This window comes from Aotus nancymaae, unplaced genomic scaffold, assembly GCF_030222135.1.
Source record: "Aotus nancymaae isolate 86718 unplaced genomic scaffold, 86718_ANA_hifiasm-v0.15.2.pri h1tg000028l, whole genome shotgun sequence".
In the NCBI taxonomy this organism is placed as follows: Eukaryota; Metazoa; Chordata; class Mammalia; order Primates; family Aotidae; genus Aotus; species Aotus nancymaae.
This window is the reverse complement of record NW_026988441.1, coordinates 29,480,778-29,490,728: the sequence shown is the minus strand read 5'-3', so window position 1 is coordinate 29,490,728 and position 9,951 is coordinate 29,480,778.

The following is a 9,951-nucleotide window of genomic DNA, read 5'->3' as shown; positions in this document are numbered from 1 at the left end:
TTCCCCAATGCTTTTATTTTACTTCGCTTGAATTTTTATTTACTTATTTTGTTTTTTAGAGACAGAGTTTCGCTCTTGTTGCCCAGGCTGGAGTGCAATAGTGCAATCTCGGCTCACCGCAACCTCCGCCCCCCGGGGTTCAAGTGATTCTCCCACCTCAGCCTCCCGAGTAGCTGGGATTACAGGCATGCATCACCATGCCCAGCTAATCTTGTATTTTTAGTAAAGATGGGGTTTCTCCATGTTGGTCTGGTTGGTCTCGAACTCCCAACCTCAGATGATCCACCCACCTTGGCCTCCCTAAGTGCTGGTATTACAGGCATGAGCCACCACACCTGGCCTTGAATTTTTATATTAAACATTAGATTGAATAAGAACAGAGAGGAGAATCACAATTATTGAGTAGATGCTACTTCCAAACGTTGTAGTTACATTTTCTCTTGTAATTATTACGGCGCTGGGACTGTTCAAGCTTTACAATCCTTTCTCAAGATCCCGAAGCTATCAGTGGTTCTGCTGGCATTAGGGGCTGACGTGATTTGGGTCTGCGGCCTGCCCAAATCTCACATTGAATTGTAATCCCCAATGCTGGATGTGGCGCCTGGTGAGAGGTGTTTGGATCATGAGGGCGGATCCCTCATGGCTTGCTGCAGTCTTCATGTTAGCAAGTTCTTGCAAGATCTGGTTATTTTAAAGTGTGAAGCACCTGCCCCCTTCTCCCTTGCTCCTGCTTTTGCCATGTGATGTGTGTGCCTGCTCCCGCTTTGCCTTCTAACACGAGTGAAAGCTCCCTGAGGCCTCCCCAGAGCCAGATGCCACTATGCTTCCTGTACAGCTTGCAGAACCGCGATCCAGTTAAACTTCTTTTTTCCTTTGTAAATTACCCAGTCTCAGGTATGCGGGTTTTTTTGTTTTTTTTGTACAGACATGGTCTTGCTTTGTTGCCCATGCTGGTCTTAAACTCCAGGCATCAAGCAATTCTCCCACCTTGGCCTCCCGAAATGCTGGGATTACAGGCATGAGCCACCATACCCAGCCAGGTATTTCTTTACAGCAACACAAGACCGGCTGAATATAGCAGGATATTGCCACTGATTTAAAACTAGTTTTCTAGGCCGGGCATGGTGGCTGACACCTGTAATCCCAGCACTTCGGGAGGTCGAGGCAGGCAGATCACCTGAGGTCAGGGGTTGGAGACCAGCCTGACCAACATAGAGAAACCTCATCTCTACTAAAAATACAAAAAAAGTAGCCGCACATAGTGGTGCATGCCTGTAATCCCAGCTACTTGGGAGCCTGAGGCAGGAGGATCGCTTGAACCCCGGAGGCAGAGATTGCAGTGAGCTGAGATCGTGCCATTGCACTCCAGCCTGGAGGAATAAGACCAAAACTCCACCTCAAAAAAAAAAACTAGTTTTCTTTCCTGAATGTCACTCTGCTTGATGAACCTTAAACAGTCTTTTAAAATAACTTGTAAGATTCACCTAACTACACTCTTCACATTGTCCTTCAATCCTTGTACTTACTGCATAAACATGTTTTATGCTTATTATATAGGTATTTAAATAATGCATATAGGCCCTATATTTCTCCATCAATGTTAGAATTTTTATCAGCTGCATAATTTTAAATCACGCTAATATACGCTCCTTCACCTTCCATCTATCCAAAAGATATGAGAAGGGGAAAGACACGAATAAAAGGAAAGTGCTCATAGATCATCTGGATAGGCCTATACCTATTAAAGTGATTGAAACAATAATTAATAACCTTCCAAAACAGAAAGCCAAGACCCCAGTTGGTTCACTGATGAATTCTACCAAACATTTAAGGAAGAAATTATACCAATTTTCTTCTGTGTCTTTTGAAAGACAGAAGCAGAGGGAATATTCTCTAACTCATTTTATGAAGCCAGCATTACCCTAATGTCAAATACAGACAGACATTACCAGAAATAAAAGAAAAGAGAAAGAAGAAAAGAAATAAAGAAATAAAGAAACAAAAAACTGTACAGATTAATAGTGCTCACAAACCTAGATGCAAAGGAGTTGCAATGCTAGTCTCTGATAAAATGGACTTTAAACCAACAAAGATCAAAAGAGACAAAGAAGGGCATTACATAATGGCAAAAGGATCAATGCATCAAGAAGAACTAATGATCCTAAATATATACACACCCAATACAGGAGCACCCAGATACATAAAGCAAGTTCTTAACGACCTACAAAGAGAATTAGACTCCCACACAATAATAGTGGGAGACTTTAACACTCCACTGTCAACATTAGACAGATCAATGAGACAGAAAATTAACAAGGATATCCAGGGCTTGAACTCAGACCTGGAACAAGCAAACCTAATAGACATCTACAGAACTCTCCACCCCAAATCCACAGAATATACATTCTTCTCACCACTACATGGCACCTACTTTAAAATTGACCACATAATTGGAAGTAAATCACTCCTCAGCAAATGCAAAAGAATGGAAATCATAACAAACTGTCTCTAAGACCACAGTACAATCAAATTAGAGCTCAGATTTAAGACACTAACTCAGAACCACACAACTTCATGGAAATTGAACAACTGGCTCCTGAATGTCGACTGGATAAACAATGAAATGAAGGCAGAAATAGAGATGTTCTTCAAAACCAACAAGAACAAAGACACAATGTACCAGAATCTCTGGGACACATTTGAAGCAGTGTCTAGAGGGAAATTTATAGCAATAAATGCCCACTAGAGAAGCAAGGAAAGATTTAAAATCGACACCCTATCATCAAAATTGAAAGAGCTAGAGGAGCAAGATCAAAAAAACTCAAAAAACTCGCAGAAGACAAGAAATAACTAAGATCATAGCAGAAATGAAGGAGATAGAGACACAAAAAATCCTTCAAAAAATCAATAAATCTAGGAGCTGGTTTTTTGAAAAGATCAACAAAATAGACAGACCACTAGCCAGATTAATAAAAAAGAAAAGAGAGAACAATCAAATAGATACAATAAAAAATGATAAAGGGGATATCACCACTGACTCCACAGAAATACAAACTACAATCAGAGATTACTACAAACAACTCTATTTACAAAAAACTAGTAAACCTGGAAGAAATGGATAAATTCCAGGACACTTGCACCCTCCCAAGCCTAAACCAGGAAGAAGTTGAAATCTTGAACAGACCAATAACAAGGGCTGAAGTTGAGGCAGCAATTCATAGCCTACCAACCAAAAAAAGTCCAGATCCCCCTAGACGGGTTCACAGCTGAATTCTAACAGACATACAAAGAGGAGCTGGTACCATTCCTTCTGAAACTATTTCGAACAATACAAAAAGGGGGAATCCTTCCCAAATCATTTTATGAGACCAACACCATCCTGACACCAAAACCCAGCAGAGACTTAACAAAAAAAGAAAACTTCCAGTCAATATCCATGATGAACATAGATGCAAAACTCTTCAATAAAATACTTGCAAACCGATTGCAACAGCACATTGAAAAGCTTATCCATCACAATCAAGTAGGCTTCTTTCTGAACATGCAAGGCTGGTTCAACATACACAAGTCTATAAATGTAATCCACCACATAAACAGAGCCAAAGACAAAAACCACATGATTATCTCAATAGATGCAGAGAAGGCCTTCGACAAAATTCTACAGCCCTTTATGCTAAAAACTCTCAATAAACTAGGTATCGAAGGAACATATCTCAAAATAATAAAAACTATTGACAACAAACCTACAGCCAATATCATACTGAATGGGCAAAAAGTAGAAGCATTCTCTTTGAAATCCGGCACTAGACAAGGATGCCCTCTGTCACCACTCCTATTCAATATAGTACTGGAAGTTCCAGCCAGAGCAATTAGGCAAGGAAAAAAAAAAGGGTATTCAATTAGGAAAAGAGGAAGTCAAATTGTCTCTGTTTGCAGACGATATGATTGTGTATTTAGAAGACCCTATCATCTCAGCCCCAAATCTCCTTAAACTGATAAGCAACTTCAGCAAAGTCTCAAGATACAAAATAAATGTGCAGAAATCACAAGCATATCTATACACCAACAAAAGACGAACAGAGAGCCAAATCATGAGTGAACTCCCACTCACAATTGCTACAAAGAAAATGAATACCTAGGAATAAAACTAACAAAGGATGTAAAGGACCTCTTCAAGGAGAACTACAAACCACTGCTCAAGGAAATAAGAGAGGACACAAACAGATGGAGAAACATTCCATGCTCATGGTTAGGAAGAATCAATATCATGAAAATGGCCATACTGCCCAAAGTAATTTATAGAATCAACGCTATCCCCATCAAGCTACCAATGACCTTCTTCACAGAACTGGAAAAAAACCACCTTAAACTTCATATGGAACCAAAAGAGAGCCCACATAGCCAAGACAATCCTAAGCAAAAAGAACAAAGCTGGAGGCATCACGCTACCTGATTTCAAACTATACTACAAAGCTACAGTAATCAAAACAGCATGGTACTCATACCAAAACAGAGATATAGACAAATGGAACAGAACAGAGGCCTTGGAGGCAATGCCACACATCTACAACCATCTAATCTTTGACAAACCTGACAAAAACAAGCAATGGGGAAAGGATTCCCTGTTTAATAAATGGTGTTGGGAAAACTGGCTTGCAGTGTGCAGAAAGCAGAAACTGGACCCCTTCCTGATACCTTACACTAAAATTAACTCCAGATGGATTAAAGATTTAAACATAAGACCTAAAACCATAAAAGCCTAGAGGAAAACCTAGGCAATACCATTCAGGACATAGGCATAGGCAAGGACTTCATGACTAAAACACCAAAAGCATTGGCAACAAAAGCCAAAATAGACAAATGGGATCTAAATAAACTCCAGCACTTCTGTACAGCAAAAGAAACAATCATTGGAGTGAACTGGCAACCAAAAGAATGGGAAAAACTTTTTTGCAATCTACCCATCTGACAAAGGGCTAACATCCAGAATCTACAAAGTACTAAAACAGATTTACAAGGAAAAAAATAAATCCATCCAAAAGTGGACGAAGGATATGAACAGACACTTTTCAAAAGAAGACATATATGAGGCCAATAAACACATGAAAAATGCTCATCATCACTGATTATTAGAGAAATGCAAATCAAAACCACATTGAAATACCACCTCATGCCAGTTAGGATGGTGATCATTAAAAAATCTGGAGACAACAGATGCTGGAGAGGATCTGGAGAAATAGGAACACTTTTACACTGTTGGTGGGAGTGTAAACTAGTTCAACCATTGTGGAAGACAGTGTGGCCCTTCCTCAAGGACCTAGAAATAGAAATTCCATTTGACCCAGCAATCCCATTACTGGGTGTATACCCAAAGGATTATAAATCATTCTATTATAAAGACACATGCACACGTATGTTCATAGTGGCACTGTTTACAGTAGCAAAGACCTGGAACCAATCCAAATGCCCATCGATGATAGACTGGACAAGGAAAATGTGGCACATATACACCATGGAATACTATGCAGCCATAAAAAATGATGTGTTTGTGTCCTTTGTAGGGACATGGATGAATCTGGAAACCATAATTCTCAGCAAACTGACACAAGAACAGAAAATCAAACACCACTTGTTCTCACTTATAGGCGGGTGTTGAACAATGGAAACACATGGACACAGGGAGGGGAGCATCACACACTGGGGCCTGTTGGAGGGGCCAAGGGAGGGACAGCAGGGGGGTGGAGAGGTTGGGGAGGGATAACATGGGGAGAAATGCCAGATGTAGGTGACAGGGGGATGGAGGCAGAAAACCACATTACTATGTGTGTACCTATGCAACAATCCTGCATGATCTGCACATGTACCCCAGAACCTAGAGTACAATAAAAACATAATATAAAAAATATATATATATCAAATAAAATCCAACAAGATATAAAAATAATTACACATGTTAACGGGGTGACATGATATCTTACAATGGTTTTGACTTGCATTTCCCAGATGACTATCTGGGAAGTGTCTGTTTGCCATTTGTAGCTCCTCTTTTGAGAAATGTCTATTCAGATAGTTTGCCTATTTTTTAATGGAATCATTTTGGGTCTTTTGTTTGGTTTTGTTTTGTTTTGTTTTTGCTATTGAGTTGTGTAAGTTCCTTATATATTCTCATGACTAATCCCTTGTAAGATGGATAATTTGCAAATATTTTTTCTCACTCTGTAGGTTGTCTCTTCACTCTGTTGATTTATTTGCTGTGCAGAAGCTTTTCAGTTTCATATGATCCCATTTGTCTATTTGCCTTTGTTGCCTGTGCTTTTGAGGTCTTATCCAAAAAATCCTTGCCCAGACCAATGTCCTGAATTGTTTCCCAAATATTTTCTTCTACTAATTCAAAGTGTCATGTCTTGCATTTAAGTGTTTATCGTGATGGTTAATACTGTCAACTTGATTGGATTGAAGGATGCAAAGTATTGTTCCTGAGTGTGTTTGTGAGGGTGTTGTCCAAGGACATTTGAGTCAGTGGACTGAAAAAGGCAGAGCTACCCTCAATCTGGGTGGGCACAATCTAATCAGCTGCCAGCACAGCCAGAATAAAAGCAGTCAGAAAAAGGTGAAGAGACTAGACTGGTTGAGTCTCCCAGCCTACATCTTTCTCCTTGCTGGATGCTTCCTGCCCTTGAACATCAAACTCCAAGTTCTTCAGCTTTGGGACTTGGACTGGTTTCATAGTTCCTCAGCTTGCAGGCAGCCTACTGTAGTACCTCACCTTGAGATCGTGTGACTCAATACTCTGTAATAATCCCCCCTTTTTATATATATATCTATCCTACTAGTTCTGTCCCTCTGAAGAGCACTAATACAGATTTTGGTACTAGGAGTGGGGTTCATACATCTATCTTATTAGTTCTGTCCCTCTAGAGAACCCTGACTAATACTGATTTTGGTACCAGGAGTGGGGTTCATACCTCTATCTTATTAGTTCCACTCCTCTACAGAACCCTAACACATCTATCTTGATTTGATTTTTGAATAGGGTGAGAGATAGGGGTCTAGTTTCATTCTTCTAAATACAAAGATCCAGTTTTTTCAGCACTATTTATTAAAGAGACTTTCTTTCTAACTGAATGGTCTTTATAACTTTGTCAAAAATTAGTTGACTCTAAATTCATGGATTTATATCCAGGTTCTCTGTTCTGTTCCATTGGTCTATGTATCTCTTTTTATACCAGTAGCATATGGTTTTGGTTACTACAGCATTGTAATATAATTTGAAATTGGTAGTGTAATATCTTCATCTAAGTTATTTTTTCTCAGGACAGCTTTGGCTATTTGGGGGATGTTCTGTGATCCCACATGAATCTTGGAATTTTTTGTATTTTTGTGAAGAATCTCATTGATAGGAATTGAATTCTATCACTACATTGCTTTTAGTAGTAAAGTCATTTTCACAATATTATTTCTTCCAATCCATGAACATGGGATGATGTTCCATTTTTTAGTGACCTTTTTCATGTCTTTCATCAGTGTTTTATAGTATTTCTTGCAGAGATCTTTCAACTACTTGGTTAAATTTATTCCTGAATACTATATACACACATATGCACCTATTGTAAATGGCATTGCTTTCTTTTTCTGCTAGCTCGTCATTTGTGTAGGGAAACACTAGTGATTTTTGTATGTTGATTTTGAATGCTGCTGCTTTACTGAATTTATCAGTTCTTAGAGAGTTTTGGTGGAGCTCTTGGGGTTTTCTATGCACATATTATGTCATCTTTAAACAGGGAACATTTGACATCCTTGCCCTTTATTACTTTCTCTTGCCTGATTTCTCCAGCTAAGACTTCCAGCACTATCTTGAATATAAGTGTTGAAAGTGGGCATACTTTTCTTGTTCCAGTTCTTAAGGGAAAAGCTTTCAGTGTTTCCCCATTTCGTATGATGGTGGCAGTGATTTGTCACGCCTATCCTTTATGTTATGTGTGCTTGTTCCATACCAACTTTGTTGAGTGTTTTTTTATCATGAAGAAACGTTGAATTTTATCAAATGCTTTTCCTGCATTTATTGAGATGATCATATGGTTTTTGCTATTCACTCTGTTGCTCGTCATAAATATAATGTGATGTCATTTTTTATTTGAATATATCAAAATATTTTTGCATCTCTGGGATAAATCTCACTTGATTATAGTAAATTATCTTTGTAGTCTGCTGCTGGATTTAATTGCTAGTATGTTATTGAGAATTTTCGCACCTCTATTTATCAGAGATAGCAGTCTGTTTTTTCTTTTCTTCTTGTGTCCCATTCTGGTTTTGGTATAAGGATAATGCTGGCTTCATAGAATGAGTTAAGAAGAATTCCCTCTTCTTTGATTTTCAAAATCGTTTGAGAAGAATTGATATTAAGTCTTTTTTTTTTTTTTTTGACGGGGTTTTGCTCTTGTTACCCAGGCTGGAGTGCAATGGCGCGATCTCAGCTCACTGCAACCTCCGCCTCCTGGGTTCAGGCAATTCTCCTGCCTCAGCCTCCTGAGTAGCTGGGATTACAGGCACGTGCCACCGTGCCCAGCTAATTATTTGTATTTTTAGTAGAGACAGCGTTTCACCATGTTGACCAGAGTGGTCTCGATCTCTTGACCTCGTGATCCACCCGCCTCGGCCTCCCAAAGTGCTGGGATTACAGGCGTGAGCCACCGCGCCCGGCCTAAGTCTTTTTTTTTAATGTTTGGTAGAATTTAGCACTGAACCCATCAGGTCCTGGGCTTTTCTTTGATGAGAGATTTTTTACGTATTTTATTACTGTAATTAGTCTGTTTAAATTTCTTATTTCTTTTTGTTTCATCTTGATAGGTTGCATGTGCCCAAGAATTTATATATTTTTGCTAGGTTTTCCAATGTGCTGGCTAATGGTCAATTGTAATAGACTCTAATGATTCTTTGTATTTCTGTGGTATCACTTGTCATGTCTCCTTTTTCAATTCTGATTTCATTTATTTGAGTCTTTTTTTTCTGACTTGGTCTAGCTGAACGTTTGTTGATCTTGTTTAAGTTTATTACAAGCCCAACTCTTTGTTTTATTGGTCTTTTGTATTTTATTTTTACTTTCAATTTGTTTTTTCTCTAACCTTTATTATTTCATTTTTTCTATTAATTTGAGCTTCGGTTGCTTTTGCTTTTCTAGTCCCTTGAGGTGCATCATTAGATTATTTATCTGAAATCTTTCTACTTTTTTTGATGTAGGTGTTTATTGCTATAAACTCCCTTCTTAATACTGCTTCTGCTGTATTCCATAGCTTTTAATATATTGCATTTAAACTTTCATTTGATTCAAGAAATTTTAAATGCCCTTCCTAATTTTTTATTAATCCATTAGTTGTTCAGGAGCATGTTGTTAAGTTTCATGTATTTGTACCGTTTTGAACATTATTTTTGCTATTGATTTCAATCTTTATTTCCTTGCCATCAGAAAGTATACTTGATGTGATTTCAGTACTTTCAAATTTGTTGACACTCGGTTTGTAGCCCAATGTGTGGTCTATCCAGGAGATTTTTCCATGTGCTAATGAAAAAAATGTGTAGTCTGCAGCTGTTGCATGAACTATTCTGTCAATGTCTGTTAAGTCTCTTTGGTCTAAAGTGAAATTGAAATACAATACATCTTTGCTGACTTTCTGTCTAGTTGACCTGTCCAGTGTTGAGAGTGGGTTACTGAAGTCCACAACTACTATTGTATGGGAGTCTATCTCTCCTTTTAGATCTAATAATATTTGTTTTCTATATCTAACTGCATATATATTTCCTATTGTGATATGCTCTTGCTGAAGTTATCCCGTGTCTGTGTTATTTTTATCCGATATAAACGTAGCTACTCCTATTTGCTTCTGGTTTCCACTTGGGTAGAAATGCCTTCTTCCATCTCTTCACTTTAAGTCTGTATGTTTCTTGACAGGTAAA